The sequence below is a fragment of the Narcine bancroftii genome, chromosome 5 (genome assembly GCF_036971445.1).
Source record: "Narcine bancroftii isolate sNarBan1 chromosome 5, sNarBan1.hap1, whole genome shotgun sequence".
NCBI classification, from domain to species: Eukaryota; Metazoa; Chordata; class Chondrichthyes; order Torpediniformes; family Narcinidae; genus Narcine; species Narcine bancroftii.
The window spans coordinates 23570240-23589111 of record NC_091473.1 but is presented as its reverse complement, the minus strand read 5'-3'; positions in this window follow the sequence as shown (position 1 = coordinate 23589111).

Below are 18872 nucleotides of genomic sequence, written 5' to 3'. Positions count from 1 at the left end.
TAGGGTGCCTCCGAGAACTGGAGTGTATCATGATGAACTCTGTGCCCGAACATTGTGCAGTTAATTCGCATTTTATACCTTGAATAAATCACTTGTCAATAATGCCCCACCTCACCCTAGATGTATCTTCATTGCTTCAAGGAAACCCAGAGATACATCACCTGACTGGATGAATTAGAGTGCATGTGATAAAGAGAGCATGAAAATGGCAAACATTGGGCATAATCGGGAGCTCCCAAAATAGGAAGAGATTGAACAGTTTCTATCTCTGAACAGTGTGGAGATATATTTGAAGTTGTAGGAGAGGTCTTGCGCTAGAGGAATGTGAAATGATAAGGAGTTTGTTGTTACACACATATGTATAATGTGTATATGCACTGAAATCTTATTTGTTGCAGTCAGACAAGTTCTTTGTAAAAGAAAAATAATAGCAAATTACCATAAGGAAAGAGATAATAAATATGAAAGATAAAGAGATAAGAAATATTCACAGTTGCAGGAGTGAAGAAATATTTAAGAAATATGACAATACATGAAATGACATATGCTATGCAGGTGGTAGGTCAGAGACATAAAATTGGATTGGATCAGAAGTCAATCCACTGGACCATTGGAGCAGCAGAAAGGATCTTCCACCACCTACCCCCCCCCCAACCCCCGCCTACCCTCATCGACATGATCTTCCAGGATCGTTGTCTGAAGAGGGCTCGCAAAATCATTGAGGACCCCCACCACCCAGCATCATCCAGCTACCCCCGAGATACAGAAATATCAGAGCCAGAACCATCAGGCTGAAAAACATTTTCCTAAAGGCAGTGAAACAGTTGAACGACTGCTCGTATAAACCCTCTGAGACTCCACGGTATATTTATTTTGATAAAGGTATTGCATATAAATTGGTTGTAAATATGTGTGCTATGTGTTTGCATATTTTTATACCAAAGACTGAAGAACGCTGCCTCGTCCAGTTGTATTTTAATTGGATTAGAATAATAAATTTGAACTTGATCTTGAAAAAAAATACTCTCACTGTAGGTAACATAAGAGTTGTTGTATTAAGATATATTTGAGAATTTAAGGGAGATAGAAATGCATCACTTGCAGCTAGGGATCAGAGAAGACAGTTGAACCCAATTAAAAAATATAACACTGAAGTGTAACATTCAGTCCTTGGTGAATTGGATGTTGTAAGGTCAGTAGGAGTGTGGACTAGCCTATGGGAGAATTCAAGTGAAATATTTGACTTGAGGTCTGATGTTAAGGGGAGAATATAGTAAGCAGTATGGAGATGAATAGGTTTATATATTTCTCACCACATTCCCACCACAACTATTTAGACTGTCAATTTTACGAGGACTGACGGAGTATCCCCATCGGTTCCATTCATTCACTTAGTTTCCCACAATTTATACTCTCTGACCTTACTTATCAACTGCTTGCTGATTCTCCCACCACCGAGAGCAGCCCATTAATGTATCAGCATATATTTGGGGTGTGAGATGAAACCAAAGCACTCGGAAGAAACCCATTCTGTCACAGGGAGAAAATGTAAACTCCACTCAGATGACACTGGAGGTCAGGGTCATTGAAACTTGGAGCTCGTGGCTCGACTTGGAGCACTTAACAGTGTGAGCCACTCTGGTTTTGGGATGGGTGTGAGAGTCAGAACAAACCCCACAGGTATTGCATTGATCGCATTTCCTTCTTCATCCACACTACTGGATCAGGTGAATGCAGCTGAAAAATTGGGAAATGCTTCAGTCACCAGGGAGATTTCACCAGCACTGGGGAAATAGCATCAGAGAGTATATCATTCCTCAGGTGAGAGGGCTGCTAGCGCACTGGTAGTCCCAAGGATTAATGAAACACTTGCTACTGTGGTTGTGGGTCTCAACAATATGGCGATCACAAGGCTATGGCCAAGAGATATAGTCAAGATTGTACAAATCATTAGTTCGGCCTCAGAAGAAATATTGTGTGCAGTTCTGATCACCATGCAGTAGAAAGGATGTGATTAACCTGGAGAGGGTGCTGAAAAGGTGCACAGGAATGTTGTCTGAATTGGTGGTTTTAGGTTATAAGGGGAGACCAGATCAGCAGGGGATGTTCTCCCTGGTCTTAGGAGGTGGAGAAATAATCTTATAGAGGTCAATAAATTTATGAGTGTACTGGAGCAGGTGAGCCATCATGGTTTTATGCCAAGACAGGAAATTCTACAACAAGTGCATAAACTTATGGTGAGAGGAGAAATTTTTATGGCGATTTGAGGGGAAAAAAGTGGTGTGTATATGGAACAAGCTGCTAGAGAAGGTGGTAGAGACAGATACAAAACAACATTTAAAAGGCTTTGGATCAGGTTCATGGATAGGAAAGGTTTATGAGCCAAATATGACTTGTATAGTTGAATATTTGGGTCAGCATGGACAAATTGGACTGAAAGGTACTTCCATGCTACATAACTCTATAAATGGTCTTTAATACAAATGATAATCAACACAGGTGCAGATCTCATATTAATAGTCACATTGCTTATAAGCAAATGTTTATTCCATTTCCAATTATCAACTGCAATATCACTTTCTGAGACAGCCAGTGCCAATGAGAAAGTGATGTCTATAACTTGAGCCTTAACGTCAGCCACAAACGAGCCTGCAGCTGACGTGGACTTTTTACCCCCTCCATAAATCTTCGTCCGCGAAGCCAAGCCAAAGAAGAAGAAGAAGAAGAATGTCAGCATAATAACCAAGAGCCTACAGAAGCACCTGGCACAGTGCAAACATCTCCTCCTCAACCTGTTTGGTTTCATTGTTGTCATAAACATGTAAAATGGAAACAAGCTATTTATCCCACCAATTCTGCATTGACCATCAACTGTACACTTAGACTAATCCCACTTTATTCTCCCCTCAGTGGAAAGATTGTGTGGATAATTTTGGGCCAGGAGATCCAAGTGAAGGTGGTGAACAAATGTGAAAATGTTCATGTGGACCATTTAGTGTATGCTCAAGGTGTGCAGGGTGATTGAGATTTTCAGGGCAGTTACAATGAATCAGTTTAACAGCTGTAGAAAATGCCTACCTGACGAAGTGATCCAACCAAGATTATCAGTATGTGAAGTAGACTTTTATAATGTATGTATAGCCTAGGTAAACCCTCTTTTCAATCTTCTTCAGCATGATGCTGAACCAAGCCATGAAAGACCCCAACAATGAAGACGCTGTTTACATCCGGTACCGCACGGATGGCAGTCTCTTCAATCTGAGGCGCCTGCAAGCTCACACCAAGACACAAGAGAAACTTGTCCGTGAACTACTCTTTGCAGATGATGCCGCTTTAGTTGCCCATTCAGAGCCAGCTCTTCAGCGCTTGACGTCCTGCTTTGCGGAAACTGCCAAAATGTTTGGCCTGGAAGTCAGCCTGAAGAAAACTGAGGTCCTCCATCAGCCAGCTCCCCACCATGACTACCAGCCCCCCCACATCTCCATCGGGCACACAAAACTCAAAACGGTCAACCAGTTTACCTATCTCGGCTGCACCATTTCATCAGATGCAAGGATCGACAATGAGATAGACAACAGACTCGCCAAGGCAAATAGCGCCTTTGGAAGACTACACAAAAGAGTCTGGAAAAACAACCAACTGAAAAACCTCACAAAGATAAGCGTATACAGAGCCGTTCTCATACCCACACTCCTGTTCGGCTCCGAATCATGGGTCCTCTACCGGCACCACCTACGGCTCCTAGAACGCTTCCACCAGCGTTGTCTCCGCTCCATCCTCAACATCCATTGGAGCGCTCACACCCCTAACGTCGAGGTACTCGAGATTGCAGAGGTCGACAGCATCGAGTCCACGCTGCTGAAGATCCAGCTGCGCTGGATGGGTCACGTCTCCAGAATGGAGGACCATCGCCTTCCCAAGATCGTATTATATGGCGAGCTCTCCACTGGCCACCGTGACAGAGGTGCACCAAAGAAAAGGTACAAGGACTGCCTAAAGAAATCTCTTGGTGCCTGCCACATTGACCACCGCCAGTGGGCTGATAACGCCTCAAATCGTGCATCTTGGCGCCTCACAGTTTGGCGGGCAGCAGCCTCCTTTGAAGAAGACCGCAGAGCCCACCTCACTGACAAAAGGCAAAGGAGGAAAAACCCAACACCCAACCCCAACCAACCAATTTTCCCTTGCAACCGCTGCAATCGTGTCTGCCTGTCCCGCATCGGACTGGTCAGCCACAAACGAGCCTGCAGCTGACGTGGACTTTTTACCCCCTCCATAAATCTTCGTCCGCGAAGCCAAGCCAAAGATAGCCTAGGTAAGCTCTGCAGATGAGAAAGCTAGGAGTTGATAGAATCTGGGATGAAACACATTTATAGAACTTTTAAAATGTTACATATGTAAAAATAATTAACTGACTTTACAGCTCAATATACTGTATGTGAATTGCCTAATGGGATGTAGTACCATGTTACTGTGTGAAGTGCCTTCAAGAATTGGGCTATGTCACATGGTATAACTCTTAAGACAGTAGTGGTTAGCTGTCCCTCCATTTCAATATAGCTTCATTGTTGGAGCTTTAAAGAACATTGTTGGTGTAACAATTTGGTTCCCAATTGTTCTGTGGACACTTTTTAAAAATATACAAAAGTCCCACCTTTTTTGTTCCTTTAGTTTTTTTATCCTTCCCTTGGTCATCATTTGCTTATCTAGGGTGTCTTGCTGATTTAAAACAAACATTTTATTCTTCTCTTCCATAGCGTACCACTGGAGAGATCCCATTTCTCCCACTGTTTTCCAGATTGATTTTATTGGTAGTGACTAACCAGATGGTCAACGGACCAAACAAAACCATTGTGGCTGGATGTATATGTTGGTATGCATCATTGCTCCCTCGGCTAATATAAAGAACACGGAAAACTTGCTCTGTGAGTCAACTGGTAGATATCAACCCTGGTTCCATCTCACATCATAGCAGAAAATAAATGGAAATATTCAACAGGTTAGGGAGCATTTATGAAAACAGAAACAAGAGTTAATGTTTCAGATTAAATACATTTTCTCTGCTCTTTTCCCAGATTTCCAGCTTTTGAAGTATTTTATAATGTTTTCAGTCAGCATTCCCACTGGAGAAGCTCTCAAATCCATTATCTACTGGCTCAAAGATGGAGATCCTGCTATTAAATCAAGGCTTGCTTGTGTCAATACATATCACAATAATTAGTAGCAGGCTGCATCTCACTGTGCCAGTTTCTGAACATTTGGCAATTCAGTGCATTGACTATGTAATAAAAGCTTCTATCTAACAGATATATGGTAACAACTTGTTTATTTGTCACAAAATATCCAATAAAGTGAAAAGGCTTTGGACCCTGTTATTCACTTTGTTCAGTTGCTATCAATTCCATCCCCTCTCTGCCATCTTCTAAAACTGAACAAGGTTGTTCACAAATTTTGTGTCAGATATCACTGCGATTTATCTGTTTCATCACCAAGGAATGAATATCTACCGGGACCAATGCCTGAAGAGGGCGCACAATATCAGTGAACCGGTGCGGACTCGAAAGGCCAACATGGCCTGTTTCCGCTCCGTAAATGGTTATATGGTTATGGTTCATCCATTTGTGAACAAGCATTGCTTGTGGTATCATGTGATATTCTGAATAACATCCTGTCTCCCAGCTGATTCTGATTTTCTATATCTCAGTAGCGGCTGCACTTTTTGAGATTGCATGATTTTAATTAAAATATTATAAGATACGGCAATGGGTTAGTTAAAAAATGTCAAAAAATGAAATACATCTTCAAACTAGTTCAGCGGCTGATTTAATATGCAGGATCTGTTAGAAATGTTAATTTCAAAAATGTTTGATTCTTGTGTTTACTTTCCCTACTGAAATCGAACCTCTCATTTTGAAATGCCAACTAATTTTTAATTCAATTTTGCACTGATGGAAAATGCACAAAGGAAATATGTTGAGCAGGACTCAAGCAAAAGACAGCAGTGTTCATTTTTTATATCCTAAAAGGCATTCAAGTTAATTGTTACAAAGAACATGGGAGTGACTCAGAAGTGAGTTCAAAATATGCCCTTGTAATGGGCAAAAGCCTTGAGGTATTGGCCCATTCCAAGCATTATGTTGCCATGCTGACTATTTTCATGGTCGACTTACATATATTTTTCTGTATTTGAGAGCCTGAGCTGGAGAGCGATGCTTTCATGCAAATAATAAAGATAAAAGCAGCAAAAGAAAATATATCATGACTTGTCTGCTGGTCATGTGATGTGCTTGGCAGATCCATGTGCTTCCTTAACTTCTGCACTTAGCTGAAGTAACACACTTACAATGAATGAATACCACCCTCTGTCCTCATCAGCCTTTTGAAAAACATGTGCAGTGTGAGAATTTAAATCATGATCAAATAGACAGAATTAGATGAGTGATGAAATTCTAAGATTTATCCCATACATATTCTAATGTATATACCAATTTAAGAATTAGATCGAAATGTTCAGCATTCAAATTCAAATTTATTTTTTTTGTGGGTACAAGGAAGAAGCCAATTTAAACCTGTGCCACCCAATTACACCCAAATTAACCCACAGCCCAGTACATTTTGAAGGGTGGAGGAAATCAGAGCACCTGGGGGAAATCCATACAGATACAAGGAGAACATACAAACTCCTTACAGACAGTGCTGAATTCGAACCGGAGTCGCTGGCACTGTAACAACATCATGCTTTAGCTACACTAACCATGCTGCCCAAATGCAATACTTCCTTTCGGCAGCTGTTCAAAAGATTTCTGAACTGATGTTTATCCCTGAACTTTAGTCAACATCTTTAAATATTTGCGATCAAAAACATAATTTGTACATTTAAACTATAAACTATGGAATTTCAATAGTACAGGAAGGGTCGGGTTAGAATACATCTGATGCTCATGGATATGGTGTGTGAATTCCAAGTAATGATGAACTGCTGTTTGAATACAAACTTTGTGCACTGTGGTTATATTACTTCATTAATTGGTATGTTGACCTCATAGACCATGTTGACATTCTTTCACTTATTCTGACAATGGGTTCGAGGAATTTGCAGAGTTTTAATGGTAGATTTCCAGTGATTACTACCTTAGATCATCTATGTCAATTAAACATCACACACAGTCTTCATAGAGAGTATAGGAGAGCAGAGAACATTGACGGCCAATAGACAATGAGCATTGGATATGAGTTGAGATCTTGGTTGTAAAACATATATTTGTTCACATTGCAAAGGCTGAACTGGTGAAATGAAAGTGATGGGGAACTTTGTTAAGGCAGGAGAGGTGGTTCACATTTCTCAGGGTCTTATCCTGCATTTTTTTTTATTTTATTTCTATCCAATGCTGGAGGACAGTGTTGTACTGCAGGTGTGCAGAGATTCTGTGTTTTGTGGATGTTTAGTGTAAATCCCATTCTTTCACACACTTCACTGGATGGCCTACATTCAATGGGGTTGAAGAGTCCCTATTTTTGAATGGCGACAGCCTTTGTTTCATGAATTTGGTGAAGAGACAATAAAAAGAAAAGTATGTCCACCTGGTGTCTGTGGTAATTCTCCCATAGTCATGCTGCTCTTATTTTCAGGTGAGCTTGGAAGTCTCTGTGAAAGAACAAAATTCATCCTATTTCAAGAAAAAATATCTCTGCCACTAATTTAGTGACCAGCAGTTTACTCCTTAGCATTTTGATATCTGATGAGTGCAATGGCAGTGTCAGTTTTGCACTTGATCCATTCTGTTCTGGGGGAAATGTGATCTATCTTACTGTTACTTCACAGTTGGAGAAATTCTGCATTTCACTGCCTTGAAGTAATGCAGAGGGATTTATTGGTTCAAAGTAAATGGGGTCTGGCATGTAAGTGAGTAGCTGCATGTAATTAAAAGGTAGTTTGTTTGTTATAATAGATAAAACCTCTTTGGTCAGTACCCTGGACAACACATTTTTTCAAAAGGTTTGGTCCTGAAGAAAAATTGGGGATAATGATAGATAACTTCAAGCTGAACACAAAGATAATTTCAGATTTATTGTATCATGTAGGAAGTTGGAGAAACATTTATTGAATTTGGCATGTTTAATCGCATAATGAAGCTGACACATTGCGTTAGTTCAACTGACCAGAAAATGTTTTGCCACTGATTTTCATTTGTTCTCAGCATCTGATGCCTCTCATATCAGTGTCCAACAGTAGTTGGCCAGCATTGATGGATTGCAGTTGCCCTAGTATCGCTTTTCCATAGTCTCAATGTTCTGGTGAAACCTTTCATGATGTTCATCAAGATCACCAGGGAAGGAAGTCCAAGTGCGAATGCAGAAAATGAATTTTCAATAACATGTTGCGCTTCATGGTTTTGTTTGTTTAAGGTAGACTTAAAATATGACACGAAATCACAAAAATGAGTTATATATTAAAGAATGGTACTTAATAGGAAAATGTTAAGGTCATTTTCATGATCGCCAGCTCAAAATCGATAAAATGCACCCAAAAGTGTTCAGGAAACAAAATCATTGTTGTCCAGTGTTACTAGTTTCTTTGTGGCTAACTGCAAGCATTATATTTTGGACAAACCTTCTATGTAAATGTTGTATCTTAAATGCAATATAAGTTGTTGCTTTAATATTCTATTTAATGTTTCCCTTTGAGAAGACTAGAAGTTGATATTTTCAGCAGTTCTATCTTTTCCATTGCTACATTTACTCACCTGAGTCTAGACTTAACCCCCTCCAAAAACAAATTGAATGCATCCTATAAGATCGCAATGCAGTTACACTGATTATCATGGTTCATTTCTTGACATTTCCAATACTTCACATTTCAGTTTAAAAAGAGGTTGTCCCTCTTGATAAATCGCTTTGTTCCGACTTCGATTCCAATTGTTTAGCACTTTAACTTCACTTGCTGTGTTTTATTCTGCTTTTTATAAAGCTTTACATTTCTAAAGTGGCAAACCGTGGACAGTTTAGTGAATATGTCCTTTTAGTCTGACTTTTTTTCTACATGGTTTCATGAAAGATCTTGAGTATGAGAATCTATCCTGCAACCAGTGAACAAAGAATTAGCTTTATTTCCCCTTCAAAAAAAGCAATTTGACCAGTTGTCAAGAGGAAAATGGCTTCTGTCTGACTGTGCATCTGGAGAAGCAGATGCGTCCCACCAAAGCTTTTATTTTTTTATATTGTTGAGTGAAAATTCCTTAGCATGGGGAAAAAAAATCCAAGCTTCCTGACTGACTCTGAACAAAGGAGGAAGCAGATGGCAAGAGACAGGTGGCAACTTGGGTTCAATAGACTGAAAGGAAAACATAACTTCACAACAGATTGGACGATTGGAGTGTATTGGCCTCCTTGAACCTCATCAGGACAAACTGCTCATTGTGATGTTTCAATGACCTGAGTTTGGATTTTTAATATTTTTAAAAAATAAATATATTTCTGATTCCCAAAAACAAAATTGAGCTGCAAAACTGCATCTCTATATGCAATGCAAAGCTGGAAATATAGCTGGTCAAAAGAAGTCACAACTTTGAAAAGAAATGATCACTATATATGATGATTATGTGCCCTCTCTTGAATAAGCTTTAAAAATAACCAATGAATCAATGCATGTGAAATAAAAGGACATATATTTATGTCCAGAATTTCTTGTAGATTAAATTCTTGCTATTTAAGCCAAGTAAGCTTGTGTCTTGGAAGATAGAACAGTGAAGTATTGCCTTACATCAGCATATCCAACAGGAACCAGCTCTATTGCTTTTTCAGGATTTTGAAAAAAACAAGCCATGTTTATCTTCTTGCACAGAAATAACCCATGCTGGGTAAAAGAGGGTCAAAAGGCAGCAGAAATGAACTCAGGTGCAAAAATTAACATTTTCATTTTGTAGCACAATTGACAATTAAATTAATCATTGGTGATGACACTTTGGTAGGCTGGAAATTTCAATTTTAATCTTCCCTTTTAGGCAGAAATTGAAGATCCCTTGCTTAGCTCAAAGTGACTTATTTCTACAATGGACTCCATGGTGAATTGAAGTAGAGCTCAAATTGTGTCAGGATAGATCTGGTGTTTCTTCCAGTTCATTCCTGGTACAAGTGCTGATTTTCTGGATGCTTATTTGCAGTCCCAACAATGATCTTGTAGATAAATGAAATAAATAGATTTTTGCAACTGATTTCAATGTCATTCAGTATCAATCTTGACTGATAACCTGCTTTATAAAGTGCAAAAAATATATCACAAAACACTGGGCTTCCCATTTCCCCTTTCATTATTTATTCATTTTTCAGAACATGAGCACCACTGGCAAAGCCTGTGTATATCATTCATCCCATAATTCCCATGAGAAGACGAAGGTGAGGCATCTCCTTGGATTGCCGCTGTCCTGTGATGTGGATGGGGAAGTTCCCGGATGTAAAAGAAGGAAACAATAAAAGAATGTTGCATGTCAAGGGGATATGCCACCGTGTGGAGAAATCTCCATGTGGAGGTGTTTCTATGCATTTGATGATGGCTCCTTTGGTGACAGGTGTTGTGAGTTTGGCAAGGTTATACTGTATGTTTGAGAGCGGCCTGTGTAAATAAATAGAAAATAATTCAATTTGAAACTGCTGAGAAATTTGCCGCCTTCTAACTGAAGGAAAGCATTAGAGGTTATTGCTGAACAAATTGATATAGTTCCAGGATAATACATATGGGAACTGCTACATATGTAATGGCTTATTCAGATTTATATCACAAAAAATGCTTTTGGCAAATGAGAACCTCACATCAAAGAAATTGGAAATGGAAAATGACACACTGTCATTAATATAAAGAAGTAAAACAATCCAGAGGCTGAAATTTACTTTGGCCTTATACAAAGTTGAGAAAGCAATTATCAGAAGTAAAGTGAAGCTATTATGAGCCAAATCCAAAGTAATTATGTATTTCTTGAGTGGAGCAGACTCAGATTTAAAAATCACCTTCCAACTTGAACATCACAGGCCACCTTTCTGACTGATTCCGAAAAGTAGGGAATATTATTGTCATTGATTAATTTGTGCAGCTTAAAGCTAATCACCAGATTTAGTCACATTTGGTGGTAGAGGGGGGACACATTCATAATTTCATAAATTATCAGGTTGTGAACATCAGAAATTAGAGGCAGACCTTTTTAATAAAGTATGGGAGCAGATACATTAAAGGCAAGAACTACATTAAAATCTTGCCAGTAGGTCAAGGATTTAAATGCATCACAATTCTCAGAACAGAATCATCTGACTTTATTCTTTGGAGCGTAGAAGGTTGAGAGGGGATTTGATAGAAGTATTTAAGATTGTGAAAGGGATAGACTATTTCCGTTAAGAGGAGGAAAGTTTAAAACAAGAGGACATGAGTTAAGAATTAAGGGGCAGAGGTTTAGAGGTAACATGAGGGGGAACTTCTTTACTCAGAGAGTGGTAGCTGTGTGGAATGATCTTCCGGGAGAAATAGTGGCGGTGGAGTCAATTGTATTATTTAAGAAAAGGTTGGACAGGTATATGGATGAGAAGAAGATGGAGGGTTATGGGCATTGTGCAGGGAGGTGGGATTAGAAAGGGGTGTTTGCTTCGGTGCGGACTAGAAGGGCCTAATGGCCTGTTTCCGTGCTGTAATTGTTATGTTAATAAATTAAACAATCATTTTTTACACATTATTCTTCTCACTACATATAATTCTCCCTTTTACTTTTGCTAAAACATGCGAAAGGGCACATCACACCCCGGGCGCAATCTCTTCTCCTTCCGCCAATCAGCTCAAAAGTGTGAAAGTGCACAGCAATAGGCTTAAAGGAAGTTTGTTTCCCACAGCCCAGGCTCCAGAATGAATCCCAGAACAATGCTGCCATTGCTTAATACTAATTTATCTTTCCTTTCATTTCCAATCTATACTCTGTAAATTGTGCTCCTTACATGGTGATATGAATGTTAGGAATGACCTCTTAGACCACTCACAGAAGAACTCTTCTCACTGAACTAGGTATAACGTGACAAATAAACTTCAACATGAACTGCAAAAACTTTGTTTATTTATCCCGTAAATGTTTTTAGTTTTAGCCCATAAGTTTATTTTGTTTCTCCCTACACCCACCACCACCACCCCCCCCCACCCACTTCACCCCACATCCCCTTGGCACATGACATTGTTGTTTATTTGCGAAATTTGATGAGCGAAGACCACTAATATTTTAAATCTCTGCTATTGATTGTCCTCATTTTCTACCGTTTGAAGATTAGCATCTTCCAATTGATGCCATGATAACTAGTCAAAAGAGTCAGTTCTTTATTATGTAATAAGTCCAATTAGATAAATGTACAAATATTAACTTGTTATTTGTCAAAAGCTCACACAAAATCTCATCTGTGGTTTGAAATGCATAGTGATTATGCTGGGTGCCTTGGTGAAGTGGCTTTGGATTGATGAACAGGCAGATTTTATTATTCTGTTTCATCACAACCACGATTGAAGTTATTTGGAGCACACACCAGGATGAGTATTTCTATCAAAAAGCTCATTAATGCCCTTCTTGTTTTATATAACCTTCAGTAATTTTATGGCTCACAATTTTTTAGGTGAAAGCCTGGAGTCAATTTGAAGTCACAGAGTATTTTCTAATTTCTTCTTCTCGCTTCAATCCATCCTGCATTGTGTTCAGTGAGTTTTGACGTACAGTATGCATATAGTCTCATGATTCACTGTCATGAGTTCTAAATGTTGAATAACCCTAATAACTAGAACATGTCTCCATTTCCTTAGCTCAGTGCTGTGCTGTTTTGGAGGATTTTCAGTTTTAACCATACTTTTTCTTAATGGTTTTATTTCAATTTCTTTAGCATGTACGGAGTAGTATCAAACTCCTAAAGTTGATCAAATAGCCTGAGGTATACATTCTCCAGTTTAATATTGGCAGCAATGCTATAAGCCCAGTGAACTCTGGCTTCCCTGTCTATTTTCTATCAGCATTTTGGTAAATGGGGTGAGATGGGGTGGTAAATGGGGTACTCAGTCTTCAACATTCAGTTCTGAGGGAGAAGCTTTCTTCATTTTCTGGTTATTCCTCATTCATGTGCTGACCTTGTTTACGTCTGACCCAAAACAAGACTCGTGCCTTCCTTTTGTGTCATTTCTAGTAGTATTTCCAGATCTACGGAACATCAAATTTCTTTCACTCTCCCACAGATCTGCAGCCGCCATCTAAAACCATAGAACATAGGAACAGGAATAGGCTATTCGGCCCCTCAAGTATGTCCCGCAATTTAATCATGAGCTTGTGGTGGCCCACCACTGTGGCGCACACAGTAGTGAGCAGCAGCATAACACACTGTAACACGTCCCTTAATGCAGTAAACCGACACGGTTGAAAGCTGGAGCAGTACAAGACCAGCAGCCCTAAAATGCCGCTGGCCAAGCTGCCCAGCTAACAGATCACTAACAGGCTGGGGAAGAAGGGTATTCACATGCAAGAATGATTGTTATTCATGCGGCTGATGTCAGCCAATCAAACAAACGGCGGGAACTTCAACTGTATAAAAGGAGCCTTTCCACCCTCAATAAATCTCAGAGCTTGACCTCCAACACTCCAAGTGTGCGTTTTTTGTTGTAGCAGATGGCGACAAGCGAATCCATTCTTCCACTCTGCCCCACTGCACAGCTTTCTCCCCAGAGCTTTTGATGCCCTGGCTAATCAAGAACCTATCAATCTCTCCCTTAAATACACCCAATGACCTGGCCTCCACAACTACCCAAGAAGGACAACTACAGCACCCAAGAAGGACAACTACAGCAGATCCATGGGAGAGCAGTGATTGTAGATTTCCCTTCAAAACACTGGAAATCCCCACCTGATTGCACTGTTGGAAAACTTACACTGGAAGCACCGTCTTAGCCAGAGAAAAGGGTTCACTGATTCCACAATTCCCACAACCCACAAACGTATCTCCATGGGATGTTCCGCTGCCAGCCCATACCAGACTGGTACCAGCCTCCTAGCTTCAAAATCATTCCAGCTGCTCATGCTGATCTTGGTTTTCCCAAATTCTCAATTTGTGCAACTTCCCCCTTCACGAAGTTCATTAAAATTCTGTACTACAGAAAATAAAATCTCATCTACTTTTTCTTCAGACCACTGGAGCAGACACACAGATTTTCCTGTGTTGCAGACTTTCACAAAGACCTTACATTATTGACTCCACTGGGGCCTGGATAGCTTCCATGGCCCCCTTGCATAAAACACATTTGCTGTGGGAACTATCATTCTGTTATTTAACATAATGTCCAAGCTCCTTAGAACTCAGGCAATCTCTTCTCATCCTCTTCTATCAATGAAGTTTTCAATCTTCAGCAAAAATACTTTCCAGTGGCTAGAAGAGTGTTGCTTGCTTCGTGAGTGGATACTTTCCAGATTTCCTTGTGGCATTGCAAGAAGCCTTTTCAGCCCCTTTAATGCCTCACAGAGCAACCCCATTTCAAGTCAAGTCAAATCAAATCAAGTCAAGTGACCTTTATTTATCGTTCATGCGTGCTTACATGGTAAAGATGAAATAGTGTTTCTCCAGGATCACAGAGCGTATTTAAATAAATATAAGTTAGAATTGAAGTTAAAGCTATTTGAAGTATTAAGTTGTACAGTAAAGGTCCATGGTACATTATCCACAAATGTTCTGGGAATTCAGGAGCTTGATGGCTTTGGGGGAAAAAACTGTTGCCCAATCTGGACATTTTAGAAGTCCAACATTTTCCTTTATGGAAGGAGGTTAATATTAATATTTAGGTCAATGTTAAGCTATGTTTCCTATCAATATGTCTTAGGTAACATCATAGGTTTGGAACAGGGTTACACGCACCCATACAATACATTCATACAATACAATCATTCCCATATTTGTTCCTTGTAGCATATTTTCCTCTGTGACAGAGTATTTAGAGGTGGTTTGGGAGGAATTGTTAGAGAAGCTTGCACACATACATTTCAAAACAGAAGATTTGCAGGACTTTTTCAGAATGCTTTTTGCAGGAGGCAACAAAGTATCGACAGCAGAACTGCAGGCAGGGGAGAACAGTTTTGCTCTCAAAGAGGGAGGGTATGAAACAGAGAGAGGAGTAACAGAAATTATTTCCAGAAGGACAAAGCTGGCAAACTTTGGAAGGCTGTCTGGTCAAAGGAGAAGACTGGCAATCTGAAAGGTGACATGAAAGGAAGAGGATCATCTGGAGAACCCTGAAGGGGGAAAGTTTTGTCAGCAAGACTGATTGAGAAGGAATCAGTTGTGGATGTCCTGGAAAAGGAATTTCTCTCTGAAAAACAGCAAGAACCCGCCTGAGTGGTAACCATTTGCCTGTTAAGCACCAAAGACTGGTGAACTTTGTTAATGCTAACCTCTATGCCCAGCACAAGAATTGGTTGCAACCAATGAGATTGGACTGTGATCCAAATAACTTTTTGAATCTTAAATATACGTTACACACACCTGCGCTTACTATGGGGTGGGGGGGGGGGGGAGATTAAATAGTTAGGTAGGTTAAGTAATAAGTTAAAGTTTAATTCTGTTTTCTTGTTCAAATATAATTAAAAACTACTTTTGTTTAAGTAACCCTGTGTTGTAGTGCATATCTATTGCTCCTGGTTTTTGAGATCCTCTGGACTCAGTAATACCTCACAGTCCCATCAACTCTACCAGCCCCTCCAAAACCCCTTCCCCCAACTCTACCAACCACCTATGCAAGATCAACAACTTATTTTTCATGTCTTCATTTTTGTTGTGGAGAAAATAGTAATTGCCTTTGCAGACAATTGAATAGCCAGTCCATGGACAATTTGCAGCATGTGATTCAATAGTTCCTTAAGAACAGAAGTAGTTACGTGTTCAATATGTTCCTATTTCTTTGAATAGTAAGCAGTTAAAGCATTTTGCCCTTTATTTTTTGCAGCAGTAAGCATCTCTCAAATTAGTTCCACAGAATAGGGTGACAAAAACAAAGGTGCCCTTATTAAAGTTATTGCATCATCAACTTTATCGCAGAAGAAGATCATATGCCGCATTTTCCCCGCACACTCTGCTGTGCTGGTCTGTTCGCTTTAGAGAGCTGATGCAAGAACATTTTTCAATTTTCACTTTAACACTGAACAAAAAAATGTAATGACAACAGTAATGGGCAGAAAGCCAAGGATTATGCAACCATAAAGCTGGCCATGATAGTGATAAAAGTAAATAGCCTCGGGAAAAACATAATGGGTAGTATTTAATATTGATTCTTTTATTAATGGTCATGAAAACTGATAATGCATGCAATCTGTTACAGCAAGTCTGAAACATTCTGACAATCCCAGAAGGTTTGGGGAATATATTTTGGCATTTAAAACTATTTCCTGAATGTGCAGTGTTCCATCAAAACAGTGCTTTTATGATTTAGGAAACATTATTAATGAGTGCCAAAGAACAATATCAAATGTAAAATTATTTTTTAATGTTGCCTTCTCTGAGATGCAGTTACTCTGGATTCTCTGGTATTTGGTTTGACTGGTGATTTCCTATTTGTGATCTTGATGTGGTTTGCCAGTAGACTCCTTGACCACTATTATAGCTGATATGAGGAAAACTTCAATAGATTTCCCCCCATTAACACTGCTTATTACAGTACTTCCAGTACGTTTATCACTGAGCAGAGAACAGACAAGAGATCACTCTTGGCATTAACCAAGCTTACTTACCAGTATCACTGAAGCTAATGCAGGGTAATTTCTTTTATCACATCCCCGTCCTCAAAACTGTTGAATGTTCTGCTCGACATGCATTACTTGTGTTCCAGTGCATAATCCAAGCCACAGGAATTCAATATTTTGAATTTAGACAGTGAAATATTTGTCTAATTGAGATTACCTTGCATTACATTATTTATAAATGCTTAATGTGGTTTCTTGAAAGAACTTTGTGACTATTTTAATGAAGTATTATTTAATCCAAACTAAGTTCCAATCCTATACTTGTAGTTCTCTCATCACAAATTCAGGATAATTGAGACATTAAATTATCCCCAGGTCCACCTTGTTGGCAATATTCCTTGTCCTGTTAGTAAGCTCAATTTTTGAATTTAGACAGTGAAATATTTGTCTAATTGAGATTACCTTGCATTACATTATTTATAAATGCTTAATGTTGTTTCTTGAAAGAACTTTGTGACTATTTTAATGAAGTATTATTTAATCCAAACTAAGTTCCAATCCTACACTTGTAGTTCTCATCACAAATTCAGGATAATTGAGACATTAAATTATCCCCAGGTCCACCTTGTTGGCAATATTCCTTGTCCTGTTAGTAAGCTCAATTTTCACCTCGGCAAGGACCAAGTGAATTCATGAGTTTACCAAGACATTCAAATAAGCTATATCAACATCAGAAATTCCCTCAAATCTTTACCTCTGAATGACCAAATCTCTCTGGCTTCTTCATTCATTTAGTGACAGGAAGTCCAATGGTGCTAAAGATAATTCATGTTAGAGATCATGTCCTCACCATCATTTGCATCATGAAGAAAGTCTGAGAATTGAAAAAGATAGATCTTGCTGATAAAAGTGAATAGATCAGCTGTAACTAGGTTACAACTGCACCTCAGCAATTTGTGAAGAAAGCTGGAAATCAAAATTTGACAATACTTTATAGTTCACACCCAAAAGGAAAAAAAAAAGAGATGTTGACCCAAAATAGTAAAAATCAATTAAGTGCAAGAAGCCCTTTATGATGTCCCATTGAAACACAGTAGGTAAGAAGATGAAAGGACTTTTATAATATGCTGGAATCCAGAGATATTTTGGCATTATTTAACACAGAAACATTGAAATTGTTTTAATGCTATGGTTACCTGGAAAAAAACTGCATTCAATTCGCATCATTTTGTTTAGTTAAGATACCACACAAATCTTCCCCATTTTACAGCACTGAGTTCTACCACTGAATCCCCACTAGACAGTCCCAGTCCCAAAATGACAACACCTTCTTGAAACTGGATCTTCTCACCTCGTACTCGATGTATGAATCTCTGTTTTGAAGCAAAGATGACAGGCAACCTTTATCCATGCTCATAAAATCCCTGAACTGTGGTAAAGCTTGAGAAGATTGAATTCAGCAACCTTCACATTGGATCCGCATGAATAGAGTGTTCAAGGGCAAATCTATTGCTAAGCTGTTTCTCATACAAACTCAATTGTTACTAGTATCCTTAACTAAGCTGCATAAGTCGATCATGAAAGCATTAATTCGAGGAGAGCTTCGGAAACCAAATTATTACAGTTGGGGATCTTGAACGTATATTTCCTAGAGTTCAATGTAATCCATTTCAAACCTTACAAGAGGATTCTGAATTTAGGTTTTCAAAATGGAACTTGGCAAAAGGGAAAAAAAAAGAAATCACTGGGAGAGTTCTTTAGTGGTAGCAATCAAAGTTCAAAGTTCAGATTTTTTCTCAGAGTACATATCTTCTTTGGCTTGGCTTCACGGACGAAGATTTATGGAGGGGGTAAAAGTCCACGTCAGCTGCAGGCTCGTTTGTGGCTGACAAGTCCGATGCGGGACAGGCAGACATGGTTGCAGCGGCTGCAGGGGAAAATTGGTTGGTTGGGGTTGGGTGTTGGGTTTTTCCTCATATACAACCCTGAGATACTGTCTCCTACAGGAAAAGGAGAATTACCACTTAATGGTAGTGCAAAAAAACTACTCAAGAAGCTACATACACAGATAACCAAATAAAGAAATGTAAACAAACTGACTGTGCAATACAGAGTCTGATGATGGAGAGGTAGCAGCTGTTCCTGAACCTGGTG